Here is a 22,755-nt window from a genome sequence, read left to right on the forward strand (position 1 = left end):
CTGTTTCGTCCATTGCTAGTCCCCAGATAGTCTTTGCTTCAAATGCAACTCCACATACTCTCTGAAATCCCATGTGGGGTTTGATATCCTATCCACCTTACTTCTCAGGTCCTAATCCTAGTGTTTTATCTCCTTCCCTCTACTCCGTGCCTAAGAGACATCCTACCATATTTTGAGGGTCTGGGTTAATTAGTAACTAGAGCTTGTACCTCCCAGCTAAGAATTTAGCTCAGTTTTACATTTTGGGCTAAATTTAGCTCAGATTTACATTCTGCTGCCACTGGGTACATTGGGTAACAGTGACTAAGCAGTTTGGCAGCTCTCAAATTGTACAAAAGAAATTCAGAGAAAAACTTAATAGATTATCAGAAACTGATGACAAAGCAATTTATTATAAATGAAATGTGGATTAGTATGTTACATATTGAAACAAGCATACAAAACTTCTGTCTCTTTTGGTGGTGTCACTGTGCAGCCTCTGCCATCTGTCTCCAACTTCACTGGCCCTGTTCTGACAGTTTCTCAGCGTCAGCCTGACGCTGTGTGAATGTGCTGCCGGGGGTGGGGGCAGTGTCGGGACAGAGCCTCTCCCGACGAAAACCAACGCCCAGCCATCTGTCCAGCCAGCTTCCTAATCAGGCCAGTGCAGAGGCCTTTGCAAGTGACACAGCCCTCAAAGGATGAAATTCCCCTTACCTGTCCCTAGGTGTTGCCACCAGGGTGGACCAAGTGGCCCTGGAAACCTATGGGCACCTCTGGGTCTGGCCTAGGGGATGTGCTGTTTGCCGCAACAGAATGGACCTGGGAAACAAGAGCAGAGAGCGACAAGTGAAAAACAGGCCCAGACAGTGTGCCTGCCCGTCTCCCTCAAAGGGGAGTGAGAGGGGATTTGTCTTGTAGTTTAGTGACAGCTCATGCTAACAGGGAACACATGGGGATGAGCTTGTCCATCCCACCTGCACGCCCACAATGGGGAGCCTCAGCCATCTGCACAAACAGCCTGACTCTAAACTGAGGTTTTGAGAACATACAACCCAATACCCCAACATCATCTCATTCTTCTGGCCTCAGTGACACGGGACCCTAGCAGTATTAAGAGCCCACTGTGGCCAGTGAGATGCAGAGAAGCCTCAAGAGGCCTGTCCCGTTCTGACGGTGACCGTGGGAGCCAGTGAAACAGGTTCCTGAAGCTTCAGAAGGAGCCTCTGAACAATTAACAACAAAATGCATTTATGTCACCATGTATTGACATAACCAGACTGGCCCTGGTGCTCCACCCTGCACTGTGTTATGGGGGAACTAAAAACGGAAAACCTCTGCTCTGGAAGCAGCTGAGACCTAGGTGAGGGGGAAGGACTTTTCGCATATGCAACTGCACCTTACGGTGGGGCTCTTGGCAGTCCTGCTGCCCGGCCAGGCTCAGCTGCTGGGAGGGTCAGCACCAGCAGGGGGCGCTCTGGTGGCCACAAGGGCATAGCGCTTAGGGCCTGTGGCAGGTGAGGGGCCCATGGAAAGGCTTTAATTTCTTTTAAAATCAGAAAAAAAAAAGTTAATATAATCCAATCTGGATTGCATTCACCTTTATACCAACACGACATACATACATTTTAACGTTTTTAATGCAGGAGGAGGCCCGCAAAAGGCAAGTGTCCCAGAGGACCCACGGAAGTCCTGAGCAGTAGGGAGAGCAAACAAGCCGCCGCCTGAAATGCCCACTTCCTACTCTGCCCTTGCGCACGCACTGCCAGCTGAACAAGAAACCTGCAGGCCCTCTTTCCCTCCCTCCCGAGCCCTGGAGCTGCTCCTGAGTAGCCCACTGTCTGCAGGCATTGGCCCACCCTGGCCGTAGAAATGAGGTATCAACAGGCACCAGTAATGACGAGAATAGTTGTGTCCATTTCACGAGTTCCTCCCGTTCGCATCAGACACCACTCTGCAGGCTTTACATGCTTCATCTCATCCCAACACCTCTATAGCCCTGGAAGGTGAATATTATTACCTACATTTTATAGATGAAGAAACAGCAGCTCGTAGATTTAAGTCACAAGCGCTGGCCGCAGGCTCTGCGCTAATTCCGAGGGCCGCCGTCCACATGCCAGCCCATTCGCGACGCCCCCAGGGGTTATGTGACGTGGCGGCCCTGACCAGGACCACCTCGCTGGGCTGCGTTTTCACTCCACTGCCTCTAGAATAATAGACTCTTCCCAAGCCAAAGGCATGTCCCAGACCAAGTGAGAGAGAGAACAAGAGACCACAGAAGCCATCCCAAAGCCCAAATTTCCCTACACCCGAAAGCCCAAGTTTTCTTCAGGTACCCCACACCTCAGGTCACAGGGCAAAAGGGTCCCTCATGGCCCAGGCCCCCAAGATTTCTAGTCTCGTCACTGCTCTGGGGGGTGCCTTTGTCCGCACTGCATGGGGGAGAGAAGTCCACACCATCTGCCCCGTGGGATGGGTTATCCTTCTGCAGGCTTTCTCACCTGTCCTCAGTGTCTGCCATGTCACTGCCAGTGTGTTCCAGAGGCTTACCAAAGCCCTTGGCAAGCATGTCCAATCAGGGGGATAATAGTTGCTAATTTTTGTCTATGTATGTCCCATAAACTATCTGAAATCTATTAGAGGCCACGCTGAGAATGAGAACTCAGTAAGAAGTTGTATAGTACTTGCCATTCAAACTACGGTCCCTGGCACATGGGACTTGCTAGAAAGGCGAGCCCTCGGGCCCTGCAGATGTCTTGTTGACAGCACAGTTGAGAAGTGCTGGCCAAATACAGAAGAGGAAGTCACTAGCTGCCAGAGTTGGCTCTATACTGAATCACTGGGAGCTTTCAAAAATATTGCCACATGCATCCCATGCCAGAGATTTTCCTATAACTGGTGTTATAGGAACAGCCTGTGCATTTGGGATTTTTTAAAAACTCCCCATGTGATGCTAATACACAGCAATGTTTGCAAGCCTCTTAGCTAGGTGATGTGGGATGGTAGTGCTTCAGAAGAATTCGGAAAGAAGGGTGTGGCGAGCAAAGGAAAGCGCGCGAGCAGATGCAGGCAGGTGGATGAGCACGTGTAGTCACAGGGTGGTGGGAAAGCGTGTCTGAAGTGCTGGGAGACCTCATCAGGGAGCGTCGGGGAAAAGAGCAAGCCTGGGGAGCAGGTTATGGTCACAGAGTTCAGACTTGAGGTCGGAAGAAATATGGTGCTGGAAGAGATGAAAATCACTCCTGGCCAGGCTTGCTCTGACGGAGATGTGCCAGCCTGGATGGAGAGCAGGGAGCCTGGAGTCTGGGAGACCAGCTGTTCACAGGAGCCCATGTTAGGAGCTGATAAGACTGGCGACTATTAGAAGAAAAATAGAAGCTGACAGACATGTGTTCGTTAGCCAGGACTGCTGCACAAATGCCATGAGCCGCATGCTTACCCCACAGAGATGTATTCTCTCACTTCTGGAGGCTGGAATCTGTGATCTAGGTGGCATCAGGTTTAGTATCTTCCTGACGACTATGAGGGAGAATCTGTCCCCTGGCTCCTGGTGGTTTACTGGCAGTCTTTGGGGTTCCTTGGTTTATAGAGACATCACCCTGATCTCTGTCTTCTTGTTCACACGGCCTTCTCCCTGTGTGCAGCTGTGTGTCCAAATCTCTCCTTCCCATAAGTACACTAGTCACTGGATTAGGGCCCTCCCTGGGGACCTCCTGTTACCTTCATTACTTCTGTAAAGACCCTTTCTCCAAATACAGCCACATTCAGAGGTACTGGGTTTGGGACTTCAACATGTGAATTCTGGAGACACAAATTCAACCCGTAACACACATCAAGGAAAAAATGCTACGAGAGATCAGTTTCTCTTCTTCACACTAGAAACAATGATGTCAGCTGCACGGGATCCCCACTCACACCTCCTGAAGCTTATGACAGTCCTTGCTACTGGAGGCACATGCAATAACTGTGAAACAGAGACTTTTTGTTTCAAATATCTGTTTCCAAATTCAGTTTTTTTGCATCACAGCAGTGACAGTTGGTTTAAATGTGTCAATTTGCAGAGTTGGGATATGTAGTCCACAGCATAATATTAAAAAGCAAATGTCACTCTTGAGATATAGAAATAACTGTCACCACCTAGCAGAGGTATCCGCAGGCCCCAGCTCACTAAGCAGGAAACAGAGAAGATTCCACAGATGCTAGGCTCCACCATGGGTCAGTGGAGCACGGACTAGGGGCTCAAGCCTGTGTTTGAGGAGGCAGGGGATTTCCAGGGTCAAGAGCAAAGGCCTCAGAGGGTGAGGCAGAGAAGGGGTGAAGAAATGAAGGTGACATTGTTGGCAAGTCACACCCCACAGCAGAAGCAGTGCTGGGAGAGACTGTGGTCCAGGTCCCAGGAGCCTTTGCGACAAATGGTCAGGAAAAAAGAGGGTCCTGACATGGTTCTGCTGCTTCTCACCCAACAAAAGGAGGACATCAGCTCCATCTTCTCTGTTGGTTTCTTCTTCTAGAACACAGGTGGAGGTTGAAGAGCAGTGGCTCTCAGCCTTCAGGATGCATCAGAACCGCTGAAGGACATTAAAACAGAGATTTCCTGGACCTGAGCTTCTGATGGGACTTGAGATCTGAGAGATGGGCCCTGAGAATTTGCCTCCTACCAAGTTTCCAGGCCATGCTGGACTGCAGGCCACGCCATGAGCACCACTCCACAGAGTCATGCAACCTCACTCTCTCCTCTGACGATCAGTGACACACGTCTGAGGAGCAACTAGCTAAGATTCAGGATGGAGTCGGACCCTGGAATTTAACTGTCCTCCCCACCATTTGTTGAGGATCTAGTTCACTATCTCTCGGCCTCATTACCTTCATGCTCTCACCAACTGAAGCAAGTAGCCTCAATTTTAAAATTCTCCAATGATCTAAATCAATGAATAAGATACTAACCCAAGGATTCTGACAAGGTGGGAATTACTTGACTTTTGTGGGTGGTCATTTAAACTAGTCCTTGAACTTTGGCACAGAGGCCCATTCAGAAGCTCCTTCAACTCAGTTTAATGAACAAACAAAGAAGACATTGAAGCAATACCAGCATGGAGGAAAGAGCATGTAAATGCTAGGTTAAGGGGCATGGGTTGAAGGTTGAACCAGCTGTGTGACATTTATCTCTCTGAACTTTAGTTTCCTCATCTGAAAAACACAGAAGATTCTTAGACTTCAGTGAGATGGCATTATAACTCAACTAGCATATTACATAATAAATGGATTTCCCCCTCCCATTCGAAGACCCTTTCTCCACTACCATTTACCTCTCAGAGTTTTGAAGGATAAAATGAGATAAAATGCAGAAAAATGCTTTGACCCAAAAGTACAACCTCAAGGTATCTATTATAGAAAAATATTCTCACACGTACACAAAGAGGCATATTCACTGCAATATTGACCATAAGAACCAAAAGTTCTAAAGGGCCGTCAGAAAGAATAAATTACAGTACAACCATACTAACTAACGCTAAACAGGGATTTAACAGACTATACAAACATGGAAAAATCTACAAGGTTTAAGAGAAAAAAAGGAAATTGCAAAATAATACATACTGAATTATGCAGTTCATGTTTTTTAAAACCTACTAGATATATATGTACAAATGCAAAGAAAATAATTTGGAACAATGTACACCAAGATCTTAGGGAAGGGCAAGTGGGAGAATTACCTCAGTTTCCCATATAAGCAAGAGTCAGTCTTCAGCTCCTGCCAAGGTGGAAACTGTTGGGCTTGGCTAAGCCCACAGTGATTCTGGTGTCCCCATCAGCTGCCCCAGGAACTGGGTAATATAACCTGCGTATAAACTTTGACCAATGAAAGACAGGTGATGACAGAGGGCTCCTTTGGGTGTAACTTATTCCTTGGCCATGTCCTGCATCACCGAAACCATCTGAGTTTTCTTATTTTCTTGTGAACCTTTGGCCTACTCCGTATCTGCTGCCTGTGTTTACCTTCCTCCTTCCTGGCCTTCCGTCTGTTTGTTTTAGTTTTGCTTCCCTGGGATACCTGCCCCCACTACCCCAAGTATTAGCATTGTTTCTCTAGGGAGTCTGGACTAAGACCATATATTTCTGTTCTCTGAACTTTGTACAGTGATAATATATGCAGGGGATACTTGTATAAAGGTAAAATAAGACTAATAGGGGGGAAAAGTGCTCAGTTTACTGTAAAGAGCAACCCAAACATCATGAAAATTCCAGGTGTTTTGCCAGAAGGATGGCTCAGTAAAGGAATTGCTGGCATCATCATTTTCCAGGTGTCCCCCTGGGACCCAAAACGCTCCTCTGTAGGACAGTGTGATGTTTTTGTTGCCTTTCATGGAGTCCCATTGCCCTCCAGGTATTATCACCTTCTCCAAAACCTCAGGACCAGCTTCCTTGCCTCCTTATTCTTCCTTCTCTGCTTGGGCAAATGGTGTGTGTGTGTGTGTGTGTGTGTGTGTGTGTGTGTGTGTGTGTGTGTGTGTGTGTAAGAGAGAGAGGCACACTTAGGTAATTTCAGGTTGATTGAACTGGGGGTGCTTAAAGGAACAGTCTCAAGGACTGCTACCTACCAGCATCCTCAACACTCAAGAAAAGCTTGAGCTCTTCCTGAGATGGGAAAAGGATGGGAGCAGGAGAACTGGAAAATTGCCTTGAAGTTTTGCTGGGCCTAATGATCTCCCCCACCTCCTCCCACATCAAATGCCCCAGAAGAAGCAGAAGATACTGAAGGTAAAGATCTCCACGTTGTAAGAATGGTGGATAGGGAAAGTTGCCTCAAATAAAATCAGTAAATGAGCAAGTTCATAGTCACAGCAGCCAAAAGAAGCAGTGTTCTGTGGAGTCAGACTTTAAGTGCAAACAAGGAGCTGGACTACAAAGTCGTGCCCGTCCTCTGTGTTCCTGCTTTACAGGATCATGGTTCTGTGCTGACTTAGAAGGCATGCAGTCTGGAGCCAAAGTTTGCCTTGGCTACACGTGCTGGGTACAATTAAAGAACTTTTATCTTAAGGGAGGTGCCTGTGCAGGTTTGTAAGCAATACAAAAGAGAAAACGGACTGTTTCTTGGACATGGTTTGTTTTGTCCCAGAAAATTGCCCTTTATTCTGACTCAGGAGTTCTCAGAGAAGACAGAATGAACCAGAGGCCGTGGGTAGTAGAGTCCTGGCTTTTAGATGAGTGAGAATTTGGTTTCTCTTATACAAGAATCCTGAGAGTCAAATACCCTATAATTAGACAGGCTTGCTGGAGGGATTTCATCAGGGCACTAGTCAAAAGCCAGAAGTTTAACCAAAATAGGATTAAACAAGAAAAATCCTTGGAATTTTGAGGGTCCAGATGAGTTGCTCTGAAATCTTTCTGATGAACAGTGGAGTAAAGGGCCGAGGGATGTCTTCTCCACCAGGATGGACAAAGCAGCCCCGTGGGCCTCCCCTTATCTGATGTGACTGCTGCCTTGACAACTCTAGCAAAATCGAGGAATTCCCAGGCACTGTCAAGCCTCTGGCAAACCTGTACTTACGGACTCCTTCCTCCATACAGGCAAACCCCAAGAAGAACATTATGCTCTCTAAAAATTTTTGGACACAAGAGTCTTTCTCCTTTTTCAGTGGGTACTTCTGGGGACTTGAAAAGTGCTCCCATGGAAAGCTTTTCATTAAAATATGTAGTCTTCGGTTCCAAGATCACCCCTGTCCTGCTGACATCTGGCTCCCCACTTGACCCCTACTGCTCAGTCCTACCTGCCTGGGCCCTTCACCTGCAGGCTCAGCCTTACCCAGTCCGGGAGCCAGTCCTGACCACGGCAGAGAGGAGGTGCAGAGCCTCAGGCCCACAGGAGATGGAGCCGCCCGGAGCCTTGTCCTGCCTGTGGGAGGCCCGGACTTCCTCATGCCCACCAGGCCTTAACCTTCTGCCACAGCTGCCGCACAGCTGGGTTTCCCCTAGTCGCACTGAGGCCCCAGTACCTGCTCTGCTCTTGTCCCTTCCTCTCCTCTGGAGAAATGGAGCGGGCCTTGTATTCCTGGGCAGGGCCTGGGGCTTGCTTTTTAATTGGACAAATCATCTAGAGTCCAAAACCACCACCTGCTGCCAGGGTCACCGCTGTCATGCTCATTCTCAGGTCGCCTGTGGACACCTACCCCTGCTGCATTACATCCGGGCATCCTGCAGCTCAGAGGCTCTCAAACTTCAGTGTGTAAAAGAATACCTGGGAGCTGGAGAAGCCCTAGGCCCACCACTGGAGACTGTGATCCAGATGCCTGGCCCATCTACACATCCCCAGTTCCGGGTGTTTCTATGGAAGAGCTCTGTGATCCCCCACCCTGTATGACCCTGTTGTGGGTGAACCAGCCCCCCAGACCAAGGTGCACAGCTCTGGGTGCCTCCCCCTGTGTCCCACTGACCCCACTTTTCATACCCCAGCCTGCTCTGTGGCCGTGTTCACCCTTCATCTGTGACCTTTTAACATTTGTTATGTAACATTTAAAGCATCCTGCCATTATGGGACACGTGTTCCCTCTCAGCCTCCCAAGACTGTAAACTGCACCTGACTTCCCATCCTAATGCATGTCCGGGCTCCTGAATTCTGTATCTGGCAGCAGCAAGAAGCTAACTTAAGGGATATACATTGTTCAAGGAAATGTGTGTTGATATTCCAAGAATGATGAATTTTTAATGAACTATAGTCACACAGAAATAGATTAACCTAAGAAGGCTAAATAATTTTATATTTGCTCCATTTGATCTATCTTTATCCTTTTTATGTTGCAGAACACATTTTGATCTGATAGCAGAAGGAACTTTCCATCATGGCTTTGTTTCAGAAGGCTGCCTACAGAACAGGCACCCCATCTTGCGGGCAGAGAGCTATTTGCATAGCCACCCGCTTTACCCTGTAACCATCCTGACAGCTTCTCCGGAGGCATCAGCCTGCCCCGTGACTATCCAACTCCATTTACTTTCCTTGGTGGGAGGGGATCAGGCCTCAGGATCCCCTCCTCCCCTCCCTCAGCCCCTGCTGCACCCCCTTTCCTGGTCTGTCATCTTGACTCACAAGACGTAACACGGGGCCTATATTAGCACAGAGAAAGACAGCAAGAAATACAATATGTGGGAAAAGGCTTCTGCTTTCTCCTTACTCTGCAATTATCACTCAACTGCTTCAGTAAACAACAAAATTGTTCCCCACACCCATCATTACCATTTACAGATTAAAATAGTCTGGAGGTTGCAAAGGTGAACACAAGTTAGTTTGAGGTTTTGAAATGAATTGCTTTCCCTGGCTAGGCCTCCTCTCAGCCCTTCTTCCCCGAGAAAAACTGAGGCCAAGAGGACGGGCAGAAGTTAAGGAAGCATCCCCCTGCTCACACAGGGAAGGACTGGGGAGAGAGCAGAGTGAGAAAAGGACAGGAGAGGCCTCTGTGGGCGGGGCAGGCCATGGCCCCGGGCTCACAGCGAAGGTCTCCTGTCGCCCCGCACCTTCCTGGGCCTCCGCCACTCAGGCACATCCTCAGGCATGAGGTGTCCGAACTCCCCCCGCAGGTCTCCCAGCTCAAGTGCAAAGGAAGGAGACGGACCTAAGCGGCTTCACGTTCATCTCTTCAGAGTCTACCTTGATTTGGGTCGCCCATTCCCCCAAGTGGGCAGAGGCTTTTGGCTTAACTAGAGCAGAGTACTAAGGCTGGGGTGGAAAGCCTCCTTACAGACCACCAGGGCCGCCTCGACCCTCCCGGGCTGCATGCACATCACGCTCTGTGTGAAGGGTGCCCTGAAGTTGGTCATACCACAGAAGCCCTAAAAGTCAGGGAAGACGGCTGTCTGGCTCTGTTAGCCACTGCTGTCTGACAATGGGCAGCCCCTTCAGATGAAGAGGTATTTTGAATGATCTTCAAATGTGTCCTGAAAGAGCTCATGAGGATCAGTCACTAACAGATTGAGTGGACAGATGTTTCCATACTTGGCATAAAGTTTACAGGACTGACAAAGTCAAACAACGAGGCCCAGAAAGTAACATCAAGGGAGTCATGGCCTAAGGGGAGACACATGCCGTCCGAAGACCTTCAAATTCAAGTTGAAAAGTGTGCTGGTCAAACAAAATACATGGGAAGACCCCTGTTTTCATTTCCTGGCCTCCAGTCTGCAATCCCTGGATGGGGGTGGGGAGGAGAAAAACTAAAAGCAAAAGATAAGACTAAATAAGGGCAAAGCGTTTTGTTCTCCTAACGAGCAAGCAGCCCACATTCTCTCTCTGCTCTGAAGAGTCATGCGGACTATGGAAATGAGCCCAGCAAAAGAACATGCTTTCCAGAAACCAGCCAGCCTGCCCCACTCGCCAATCTCCTTTGCCAGGGAGCATCTGTGGTATTAGAAGGGAATTTGAGTCAACAGGAGAGAGGGTGTTCTTCTATTAAACTAATTATCACTGGCCGCAGTAAAAACCCCATGACCTTGACATTGTTAGCTGGGTGGTGTAGCTCTGTCCTCCGGTATCGGTGAGGACAGAAACGAGGAGATCCACGATGACTGCGGGCCAGTCGGTCATCTGTGTCCACCAGCCAAAGGCGCCAGTAAAGGCACACCAGCCTAATTCACCCTTCCTGTGCCCCACCTGGAAGATGGAGCAGGGCTCTGTACTATCAGACTAGACTGGCAATGGATGGGGCTCTAAGCCCAGGGTGCACCCAGCTGGAATGATTTCTGCAGGTGTTCCCAACGGAAGGATTGCTGGGCCTGGGGACTCTACAGGTCTGCTGGCGGGCGAGTGGGGGGCTGGGAGAAGGGGCTGCAGAGGCCAGGGCTGGAGGCCAGGAAGGGAGGGAGGAAGACGGTAGGCTGTGGGGGCTGGGACCATATAAAAGCCCCATGTGGCTCAAAGTAAAGGTCGGTAAGGTCAGTTTGGAGGATGGTTATGAGAATTGGGGTCTAATTAAATAGATTATAGTTAATTGGTTTGACAACATTTTCTTTCCTAAATATGTTGTCAGTTGAAGGCACCTATTCAGCTCCTTTTCTATTTTCCATAAACAGGAAATCTCCAGTGATATAAGAACAGGGTGGAGGAGGGCTCCCAGGTTACATGCATTGTGAGGTTCAGTTAGAGAATCTGTTCAGCAACGTCTGGGAAGAGGAAGGCTAGGATAGGGAAGGAAAGGATAAATGACACCCTTTTGCAAATACCTGAGCCTCCCCATTGCCCTCTCATGTGCCCTGGCTCTCTGGACCTCTGGTTGTCCTCTGTTGGTGCCACTCTGGCACCTGCCAGCTCACCAGCCCACCAGATGCCCAGCCATCCCACCATGGCTCATGTACTCCGGCCCCAGCCCCACAGGATCCCCCCCAACCCTCCTTGCCCAAGCCGGTCCAGACAGGCAGAGACTCTGTACCCATCTGATCCACTGGGGCAGGAGCTGCCTGGCGGGCATTCCCCCAAGGCGCCCTGGCGTGGCCACCAGGGGAGCTGCAGCCCCTTCAGTAACGTGAAGATGGACTGTAGGAGCTATCCTAGCCAGGATATGTCCACCGCCCACCGAGGGAGAGAAAGCCCGGCGATCTGTGCACGTGGGGAAATAAAGGCTGAGATGATCACAACGAAGACAAGAAAAAGAAAGGCTAGGCGGCTTGTGAAAGTTCTAGATAAACCTTGAGCATTATACACTCTACCTTTTTAATATGCAAAGTCAGATATAGGGTCCCAGGAGGTGTAGGTGCTTTCCTGACCCTTGTGTTTTCTGGATTCTCCCTCAGGGCTGGGCAAATGATAGAGGATCCATAAACACATCAATACAGGCCGACAGATTCCCACAACACTCAAGCTCAACTGAAATAACTTACTGGACAGAAGAGAACACCCAGGCAGAAATGTAGGTCTGCCTAAAAGGGAAGAACACAGTTACCAGTCAGGTATCCTGCTCTTTGGAGATCCGAGAAGGCCTAGGAAAAGCATGTCCAGCAGCCTAGGAAGGACCCAGGTCAAGGGATTCAGGCTTAGGCCTCAGGGCTGAGGCCAGGAAGGAGCCCTCGCCCCTCCACTGCAGTAGCTACAGCCTTGAGCGTCCCTCCACACCGTAACTGAAAAATCAGCACATTTCTTTTTTAATGAAGAAGCTGTATTTTTTATCTTATCCAGTCCTGTTCCATTTCAACTTACAGGTAGACTTTGCCCTTGGCAACTGAGTCACCGAATGGTCCTTGCAGGAAAGGGAGACCCCAGAACATGTCATGGCAGAGGTTTTCTCTTTACCCATTCACCGAGGCGATGGCCATCAGTAAGTTGTGGGCATTAACGCGGCAGCCAGGACAGGTGAGCCAGCCAGGTATTGGCTAGACTTGGGGAGTAGGTGGACGCAGGAGTGAGAGCCAGGTGAGTCAGGAAGCGGAAGAGGAAGTGGCGCCAGAGAGAAGTGAGGGGGTCAGAAACCTGGACAGCGGACCCAAGCTGCCGGAGCCAGGGCGTGAGCACCGGGCACCTCGGCTGCAGGGGTGGGAGGGGCAGGGCACGAGAGCCCCCGCCTCTCCTGAGGGACCCGGAGCGATCCTCCTGTCAAAGTCATCCCAGGGAATGGATAAGCTGAACCACCCTCCACCCAGGGGTTCAAAGCAGAAGACGAGGAGGCGGCCCTCTCCCTCCCTTCCCGCGGATCCAGTTTGTTCTGCCTCCCAAATCAGTCTCTCCTCATCAGACCCATGGCTACCTCCCTGATTCAGGCGGCCGTTTTGGAGCACCTGCATATGCTCTCAACCTTGAATGTGAACTGGAATCACCTGGGACCCCCACCCCAAAAGATTCTGATTTAATTGGCCAGGGCATCGGGATTCTGAAAAGCTTCCCCCGGGGATTCTCATGCTTAGGCGGGAGCCACTGGACCTAGATTCCAACAGGTTTCCTACCTGGTCTTCCCCCCTCTGGTCTTGCTTCCACCCTCTCTAACCTGTTCCCCCTGTGCTGGCTGAAGGAAGTCCATCAGATAGTGCTTCTCCCCTGCCTGTAACCTACAAGTGGCTTTCCACTACTCTCCAGACAAAATTCTGACTCACCTGGCTTAGAAATAGCTTCATGATTTGGTCCCTGTTCATTTCTCACTACCCCCATGCCTAGAGGTCTCTACCCACTCCCACTTCCTCAGAAAAACCACAGGGTCTTCCTCTTTCCACAGCATTATTCCAGCCCTGGAAACCAAGCTCTCCCTTCCCGGGCAGCGCTTATCCCACAGGCTTTGTTATCATCACTCAGTTACTCAACAAACATTTACTGAGCGCCTATTATATTCCAAACCCTGTTAGTCACCAGGAATACAAAAGAGAGGAAAATTATACATGCTCTCTGCCTCCAGGGAGCTTACAGATGAGATGGGAGAGAGACATTAATCAAAGAATCACAAAATATCACATATAATTACCAACAGTGATGAGAGATGTAAGAGCTGTGGTCAGAAAAATCTTCACATGATCAGAAGGATGAATAAAAGTCACTTAGTTGGGGTGACTGGGTTTGGAGAATATTCCAGACACAGGAACAGCATCACGGAAGGCTCTAAGCTGGAAAGGAGCAAGGCAACCTCAGAACTGGAAGTAACTAGAGCCAAGCCCCTCACAAGTGTTCCTGTGCCTCCTGAACATCTTTCATGGTAACCTGAGCTGACAAATAGTACCAGTAGAGTGGAATCCCTTGAGGGCAGAGTATGTGTGTACCAGCTGCGAAGCTGTATCTCGAGCTTAAAACCACTTAAGATTAGACAGAGTAGTGGATACAAAGTGCCCTGTTCTTCCCAAGATGAGAGTCCTCAACTTTCCTGGGTGTCCCAGGCCTCCATCAAGGAAGGAAATAGGACCGTCTCAGATAATTCTCCAAGCTGAGCCCCGTAGAACACGAGGTCGCCTGGCCTTGTACTTCTGTAAGTCTGTGTTCTGAGTCTCCTCAAACGTGGCCTCACCGTCTGAGAATTCCCAATACAATTTGCAGACGTTCTAAATCCTGAGTGTCTTAGGGTTCTCCAGAGAAACAGAACCAAGGGGATACACATACACACGCATACCCTCATGTGGGGTGGGGAGGTCTGTGTAGGCTCAGAGGTTCCCCAGCCTTCCTTCTGCAAGCTGGAGGCTTGCAGGAAGCTGGTGGTATGATTCACTCTGAGTCTGAGGGCCTGAGAACCAGGGGAGCCAGCGTGGAAAATCCAAGTCAAGAGCAGATGAGAGGAGATGACCCAGGTCAAGGGGTGAGGCAGACAAAAAGTGCGAATTCCTCCTTCCTGCACCTTTTGTTCGGGCCCTCCCCTGACTGGATGATATCTGCCACACTGGGGAGGACAGTCTACTTCGCTGAGTCAATGGATTCAAATGCTAATCTCATCTGGAAACATTCTCACTGACGCACCCAGAAATAATGCCCAACCTGGGCACCCTGAGGCCAGTCAGGTTGACGCCTAAAACGAATGATCCCACGGAGACAGCTTCCCAGCATTTTCCTGGTTTAAAAACAACAAAGAGATCATTCCATTTCATTCAGCACTTGAACTCTCTCTGGTAACATGGTAATAGGAAACTCACAAGTCAAATGCATTTAGGGTAAATCAGGCTTCTTCACTTTACTGACAAAATTCCATCTTCTAGAAGAGGAAGACAGATGTCTGACCTGTCCTGGTCAATTTAAAGTCAGTGATCAATGGGCTGGTCTTTGTGCTTGAAGATGGCAGGTACTTTTTCTCTTGTTTGGCAGTACATGGGCACAACAAAAAAGTTCCAGGGGATACGAGTTCTGTAGAACCATAAACTCTATGCAAGAAGCACCACACAAGAAACAAAATCTCCTGGAAGAGATGGAATGACTCTCAACCCTGTAAGATTGGACTGAAGGTATAACAGATGAAGCAAGAACATGCTATCAGAAACGGAGTTGGCATGTCCACCCAAAGAATGTTCAAGAATGATGCCCTGCCCAGTTCAAGTTCATCAGAGCTATTGGCTGTGTGTCCCATGTACGGCTAAGACTGATCACACCCTCACAGCTTACGGCTGTTAAACAGCAGAGCCATCCAACTAGGTCCTTTTGTTCTGATTCCAGGCTCACCAGCCCGTGACTATTGACAACTGACTTGAAAACTCTTCTATAGGAAGAGACAGGTACAGATCATTATAATGTATTTTATCTACGTGACAGTTGAGTGTTTCTGTATAAGTCAAGCAAGTGGCATGCTGATTTGATCCACAAGCCTATACATTTGACTAGAGAAAATCTTCCTCACACTCTGTCTCTGCTCTCATGCTGACCAAACCAAGCTTTCAAAAGGCCAGAGGCAGAGCCTAGTCCCTGGGGAGGTCATCAATACCAATACCACTTTATGTGTCAGCCGGCCTCACTCTAGACCCTCAGGTCACGTCTGTAACTTCCACTGGAGTTGTTTATTTTCCGGAGCTGTGTTCAGCTGCCCTGAGCCTCGTCTCCTAGAACCAAGGACATAACTTGGCAAGATGTCTACCCATGAATGTTTTTCCCTTTGATCAGTTACCTGTTATCTTTGGGGATTAAACTCACAACCCAGGTGTCTGGGCACCCAGCTCTGATCAACTGAACAGAAAAATTCTGGTGGAGGCAACTGAACTCTCCTGATTCCACGCATCTCCCATGGGGTGGGATCCCCAGAGGGTCAGCAATGGCTTTCAAAGTGAACAGAGGGCTTGCCAGCCTCTTTTCTCCTCAACCAGGTTCTCACAGGCTCACCTAATGGCCAGCTTTCCCAGGAGGTCAGCCTGCTATTATGTGGGTAACCCAGTGCCTAAGAGTGCTGGATACACAGCAGGGCTCAGTGACGCTTGGGAGGTGAATGAGGGAGTGGATACACGCATGCTGTTTCCTTTACCTCCTCCTCACGTCGTCCACAAGCACAACACGTCCCTAGAGTAACGTCTCTCTTTACACAAAGTGATTCTCAGTAGCATGGGAGGGACGGGCTGTCAGCTGCATATCAAAATATCTGAGGCCTCAGGTTTGATAGTGCTCCCCCACACCCCCCAGGAGATTCTCAAATGTCCATGCTAACCTTTGGAAAGGAGGCTACAGAAAGCACTTGCTGGCTTCCCGCAGCTGGGCCCCTGGCCAACCTTGGACAGAGGCAGGCCGAGCCCTGGGAGCAGTGGGGAGGAAGATGCCGAGCATCCAAGGCGGCCAGTGCCTGCAGCAACTTCCCCCACCCACACAGACACCGGCAGACTCACGCACCTGGCTGGGGTTCCTCATTCCCCGCATGGAAAATGGTTAAGGTAATTTTGTTTTCAGAGCAACCATCTCCCACTCAAACATGCAATGCCCACAGGGAAGCCCGGGGAGAGGTGAGCTCACCACCGAGTGTGGTGCAGTGTTTCCTTCCTGCCAGAGACAGTTTCTGTCCACTCCTCCGCCAGTGGCAACTGCCTTGCTTCACCCCTCCATGCTGTGGGAACCTAGGCTGAGCCCCAAGGCCACTGTCACCAGGGTCTAGGAGCACATGGGCACCCAGAGAGCCAGAGACCCACTTTTGTCGCTGTCAGATGGTGGGCTTCACACTTAGATCCTGCTTCATGTATCATGTGGGCTTGATCAGCAGGCTGTTGCACTGAGAGCAAGCACTCAGTTATGACTGCCTTATGAATGAATGATGGAGAGACCGCAGAAAAGGACTGAAGGACTGAGACAAAGGAGGGCCCACATGAAGCAAGACTCCCTGGATGGAATCTGAGAGGAGGACCCCAAGCACAAAGCAGTGAGCTGAGAAGAGGCCATCTGAGGCAGCACGTTTCTAGAACAGAAAGTGGTCCAGTGGCCGATCAGGACTGCACAACCCACTGGCCTATGTTCACCTGCCCTTAGTCACCATTCCCATCCCCAGGGATCTCCACAACTCCCCCACTTTTCCAAGAGAGGATGTGGGACGTGGCTGGAGTGGCTGACTGGAGGCACCATCATGGCCTCAAGTTGTCCTTCCTTCCACCAGCCACCAGAGCAACAGCAATGGAGCAGGAGAAGCTTACCCCACAAGCATCGCATGCATGTAGCCCAACGCCTTGCACCGTGACTTTAGGCTTGAAGCCTCACTTGGAGCCTTTGTAGCCTGGCGTGGCTGCTCAGGTCCCAGTTAATAATCAAAACCTGCTGCCTGCTCACATCTGCCTTGGTCCCGATCAGAGGTGAGAACAGGAAGATCCCATCAGCGATGCTCTGATACCCCACCAGTGAAAGCCTGCTTGGAGCTATAAACCCGCAAGAGGAGCCGTCCCTGGGGGGAGTGCTGGCCAGGTGCCAGCCCTGGTGCTAAGCATTCCAAGGACCCTCTCCCTTCAAAGGAGAGACCCTTACTATGCCCTTTGTAAAGAATATTTGGAAGGGTTGAGCCCATGCCCTTGACAATGGGGTCACCCCTTGGTCCAATGGGGTTAATTTATTAAAACTAGGACTTAGAAATAAGTCTGCTGCTCTAGCAGAGAGTTTCCTCCCAGCTATGAAAATAGGAGACACCCTCCCCACCCAGGGAGCTTGCCACTGCATCCCTCGCTCCACCTATTAAATAAACACTTGCCAAGATGCTCCACATGCCTCTCACCAACCTGCATTAGCATCTCCCTGGATGCTGCTGTGAAACATTTAGCGTCGGAATAGTTCCCAGAGGGTCCAGTGCTACTGGACACAACGGTCACAGCCTGGCATATAAGAACAGAGTAATTCACTGGCTCCCCTGTCAGACACAAGACATGGGGCTCCCTGCAACACTCACTTTACAGACAGCTAAAAGCACCCTCAAAGCAAAGAAGTCTTCAAGGACACCAGGATCCTTCCTTTTTTTTTTTTAGTAAGAAGGAAATAAAAAAGCTTTGCAAAGTGCTGAGAGGACTGAAGTATAAAACATCAGAAGGAGAAGCTTATCTGCTGTTGTCCCTGCACTGGGCAGCCTGCTTAATAAGGAGGAACCTCACAGTCCTGCTCTGGCAAGGAGCACCCGTCCCCAGAAAACCCTGGCCTGTCGCAAGCACAAGTTTCCCCCAGTCTCCAAAAGTAGAGTGGTCCCATGAGAGCTTTTGTAAGTCAAAATGGCATAAAGAAGCAATTACCATTAATTTACATGGAAAAAACTTTTTAAACATTTCCCAACTCCCCCCAAAAAAGCCTCTCTTAGGCATTTCTGATACCTTTCGAATGCATCTTGCTAACAGACACACAAAATAAATCAAGATAAAGCACAGATGCTCACAGCCACAGTGTAAAGTGCTGGAGGCTAGATACCGAGCTGCTCAGTGTGGTTCCCAGGGAAGCGGCCTGGCGGGCCCCCCTCGCTGCCTGGGGTGCAGGCTGCCTCTATGAGCCTCCCTGCAAACTTTTCACCTCTTCTCCAAAAAGTGAAATCCTCCTCGGAGTTCCTCCAGGCAACGTAAACAGGCACTAAGGATGGTCTTTCGTAGAAGTGAAGTGGTATAACTCGTTTTCAAGAAGCAGGGATGCCTGGATTGAGCTGGGGATCCTCCCTTGCAGGGGGGTCTGGAATTCTGATTCTCAGGACCTGGAGCATCCCCAGCACCTGGGAGCTTATTAGAAACCCAAATGCTCAACCCTCATCGGCCCGGCAGCCCTACTGAATCAGAAACGTGGGGTGGTGGGCCTGGCAATCTGTGCCTCTAATGCCTGCTAGTTGGAGAACCTCTGCTTTAGAAAATGAGAAATATCTGGGTATCTTTATTCTCTCAGGGGCTGCACCCCAACTTCAAAGCCCACAACCATGAGCCAGGGAGAACCTGCAACCAGTGTAGATCAAGCCCACCACTGAACTGTGACTTTTTGAGTCATCTCAGAGATTAGTGTATTGTTTCCTCAGTCACAGATGCTCCAATTGTCCTGAAATCCAATTTTCTGGCCAGACTCTGTCTCATGTTCCCCCTGCCAGGCAACTGGAGGCTGGGCTCCCAGAAGGATCAGAGATCATCACACACTAAATGAAGCCTATCTTCATGAGGGGGCTGAAACTACGTCTGGCCCGTTGCAGGACCTCGAAAACGTTGGCTTCTAATGGTCCTTCTCACTTATTGAGTCTCCCCAGAGCACAGTGCATCCTGACTCAATTCCTCAGATGTTAATACGAATCACAGACCCTCCATAAGTACCTAAAAGAGCCCCAATAGGGGCACAGCCTCCCACTGTGAGAAAACATCCCAAATCATGTTGTCTAATTGTCCATCCCCACTGATGACTCTGAAACTACATCAGTGCCTTGTTACTAAAATGTACAGTTCGACACTGTTGTAGCACAGAGCAAAGCAATGCTGTGAAAGCACTTACTTAGGAATCAGTTGTCAGCACGGGCATGGAGACCCCCAGGAATGCCTAGATGAGACAGGAAGAAAGCCATTCTCCACACGTGATTTGCCTGCTTTCTCTTTAAGGGATGGGAGGAAAGGGCCCCCAGGGTCATCACATCCCACCGTTGCATCAGCCTTTGGGGACCACCCCAGACCGTGTGAGATCACACTCAGGCACTGCTTATTCAAAAACGGTGACCGTGTGGCACTAGGGAGCCAGTGAGTGTGGCTTCAGCAACCAGGGAGCAGTAAGGAGCCGACATCCGAGCCTGGGAGCAGCTGGTAATGACCGAGTTCTATTTGTGGCTGGGATTCGAGGAGGCCAGTGAGACTGATTCCCTCATGTCCGGTGGAGAAGGGTTAACTGGCAGGTTATCTGGGAGTGGAAGCCACACAGATGTGACCCCTGCTGGCCTCACTCCTTCCCCTGCAACTCAGGACCGCTTGTTTTCCTCTGTGAAGGGCCAAGCAGGTTGCTCATCTACTTAACTCGGTGTCCTCTGGATCTGCCAGGTGTTACTCTGCTTCAGAGGCCACAGCAGCAGGGCTGGGGGGCAAATTATCTTTAATGAGCCTGAAAGGATCCTTCCTGGGACCGACCAAACCCTGCCTCACAGAGTTCTCTTTCTTCCCTTCCTGGCAGAACCTCCTTTCTGTCTCATTGTGGAGCCGGCAGACAAACAGCATGCAGACCCTTCTACCTCAAAGTCTAAGCTCATGAACGGAGACCAAGAGGGACTGGAAAAAACATCGCTGAATGCAATACGTAATTCCAAAAATGAAATAGGGATGCCTTTTGTCTTCTGTTTAATATTCCCTGACACCTGGGCACAAGCATTTAGCAAACTGTGCTAGCCTGTGCATGAAAAGACAATAGAACCTCTTCAGAAAGAACATTTATGTATTCAGTATTGATTTAACACACATACTTTAAGCCAAGCATTATGCTGGGTCCCAGAGTTACACTGCCGGGCAAACTGACATGGTTCTCCTCTCACTGACTTCCGTGTACAGAGAGGACAAGCACTCAACAAATAAACAAGTACATACATATGTATTTATACACATATATATAATTATACATATACATTTATACATGCATATATTATATATACATTATATACATATATATAATGTATATATGTATATAATTGGAATTCCTGCTAAGTGCAATGGTGGAGCAGATTAAAGACAATTCAGAGAAGGCCTTGCTGAGCATGTGACATATCAGCCAAGACTTAAAGGATAAAAATGGACCAGCCAGGCAAAGATTCAGTCGGACAAGTGTCCCAGGAAGAGGAAACAATGTGTCCAAAGACCAGGTACGGGGAGTGTTGCATGGGTTTAAGGAATACAGAGAAGCGGGTGGTCCAGGTGCAGGGGGCAAGGAGGGGACGGAAGCAGCTGGAAAGGCAGGCAGGGGTAGACCAGGCGGGGCCTGGCCGGCTGTGGCGCTGGATCTGGATTTTTTTCCAACACTTAATGGGAAGTCATTGAAAGGTTTTAAGATGGGGTGTAACACAGAGCAATTTACTTTTTAAAATAGTACTTAGGCCACCGTGTGGAGACTGTATCTGAAAGAACAAGAGAAGCAGCAGGAGACAAGGAGACTCCTGCCACCGCTCAGGTGAGGAATGACGCCTCGTGGATGCATGTATTAGCCCCAGAGACGCGAGATGTGAGTGGACGATGACGTTGTGGCAGCACAATGATCCATCACCGTGGCCAGGGGCCAGGTCCTTGGTGACAAAGGCCATGGGGCCGGCCAGGGATCCAGGGGGCTGCTCTGAACGTGCCCACATTTAGCCAGTTGGTGCGTGCATGCCTGATATCCTGCCCCAAATGTTCTCTGCTCAGTGCCGATGTTGCCAGAACTTAGAGAACTAGCAATCCAAGCTCTTCTGGTTTCAGCAGCTCTACCAAAACAAGGCCGGATTTCTGCTTCCAGCCTTTGGGGTTAAAGCACAACCAGCAGCAATTGAAACACAGTTTGGTGAGAAGATTCACCCCGTTCCCACACACATAGCTGCCTTCCTGCCATGAAAGGCCGAGAGACAGTGGTGGACCCAAGAACAGAATTGTTGAGTAAGGAAATGAGAAGATCTGGACGCTTCCAAACCCTGATGCTCCCAGACACGAAGCACCCACAGCTGTTCTCCCAGGTCCCACCTGACAGTGAGCCAGCACTGCCCCCGAGTGCATGAGTCCTTAACTCGGATGTAATTGTAAATACCTTGGTGCCCAATGAGACATTCATACCGTGGCTTACATGGAGTGCAAATAACAAACCCAAGAACTGGGCCATGCTGGGATACCCCTCCCAGAGCAGGTGTCACTTTTCAGCTTTTAGCAGGCTTATTGGTCTGCGTGCTCTTGTACAGAAGCTTAGAAGAAAGGTCTTCTGCATGGTCTTGGACCCGTGAGAACTCAGTTAGGCTTGCTGATGGAGGGAAGGGCTTGAGAGATGATTTCTAATGATGATGTCGCAAATTTCCAATGCCATTGTCGGGTGGGCAGTTGAATTCAGACCCACCCCACAGGTGAGCTTGGATAGACAAAATGTAGGATCCCCCAGCTGCCATCCATCCAAGGCAAAAAAGCATTTCCCTTCACAACTACTGAACAGAAGTAGCAACCTGGAACCCTGATGTCAGGGAGAAAACGGAAGGACAGTAAAGGCAGGGACTCTTCTGTTTGCTGCCCAGGTTCAAACACCAGCACCACCACTTACTCGCATTGTGAACTTGGGCACGCTACTTCATCTCTTTGGACATGGTTTCCTTACCTCTAAAATGAAGATGAGGGTAGTGTTATGGGGATTAATGAGATAATGCATGTGATGGGGTTCAGGGCAGACCACCCCATAACACACCACTGTGGCATACTGGTCATTTTGAATTAAAGTGACTTGAGAAATAGGTGGTATGAAAACAAACCTCTGACCCTCCTTTTGTCCCCTGGAAGCAGGACATTAATCTCCAGGTGAAAGGTGCCTTCCTGCCCCAGGAGCTAGACAGGCACCTTCAGCGCCACCGACGGGGAATCCAGGGCAGAGCAGGCTGTGCAAACAAACTGCAGAGTCTTCAGTAATGAATACCCAAACCTAAGTTTGTCTCGTCAATTCCTCACAAACCTATTGTTTCTTTGCCCAAAAAGTATAAAAGCTGCCCAGTCTGGTCATTCACAGGCCCCGTATCTATGAGACCTCTGTACTTACGAATTAAATTTGATTTTGTTCCTGTTAATCTGTCTTGTTTTACTTAATGAATCAGACAAAGAACTCAGAAGGTGTAGAGCGAAAATCTCCCCCTCCCAACACATGTAGACTGCTGATACCTGCTCAAGAGGTGATGGTGATGGTGGTGGTGGTGGTGGTGATGAATGATTGTGGTGGTGGTGATGGTGGTGGTGGAGGTGGTGATGAATGATGGTGGT

At 49.5% G+C, this 22,755-nt stretch overlaps 1 long non-coding RNA gene across 1 annotated transcript in view; it reads right to left on the reverse strand.

The window, feature by feature from the left end:
* Positions 1 to 424: 424 nt before the first annotated feature.
* The window catches only part of LOC140849845 (uncharacterized), a 75,982-nt gene continuing 53,651 nt past the window's right edge, over positions 425 to 22,755 (reverse strand). Inside the window, exon 3 of the long non-coding RNA XR_012132088.1 lies at positions 425 to 801. This is a non-coding gene — a long non-coding RNA (uncharacterized lncRNA). The remainder of the gene's footprint in view (positions 802 to 22,755) is intronic.

This window comes from Manis javanica, chromosome 6 (genome assembly GCF_040802235.1).
Source record: "Manis javanica isolate MJ-LG chromosome 6, MJ_LKY, whole genome shotgun sequence".
Lineage (NCBI taxonomy): Eukaryota > Metazoa > Chordata > Mammalia > Pholidota > Manidae > Manis > Manis javanica.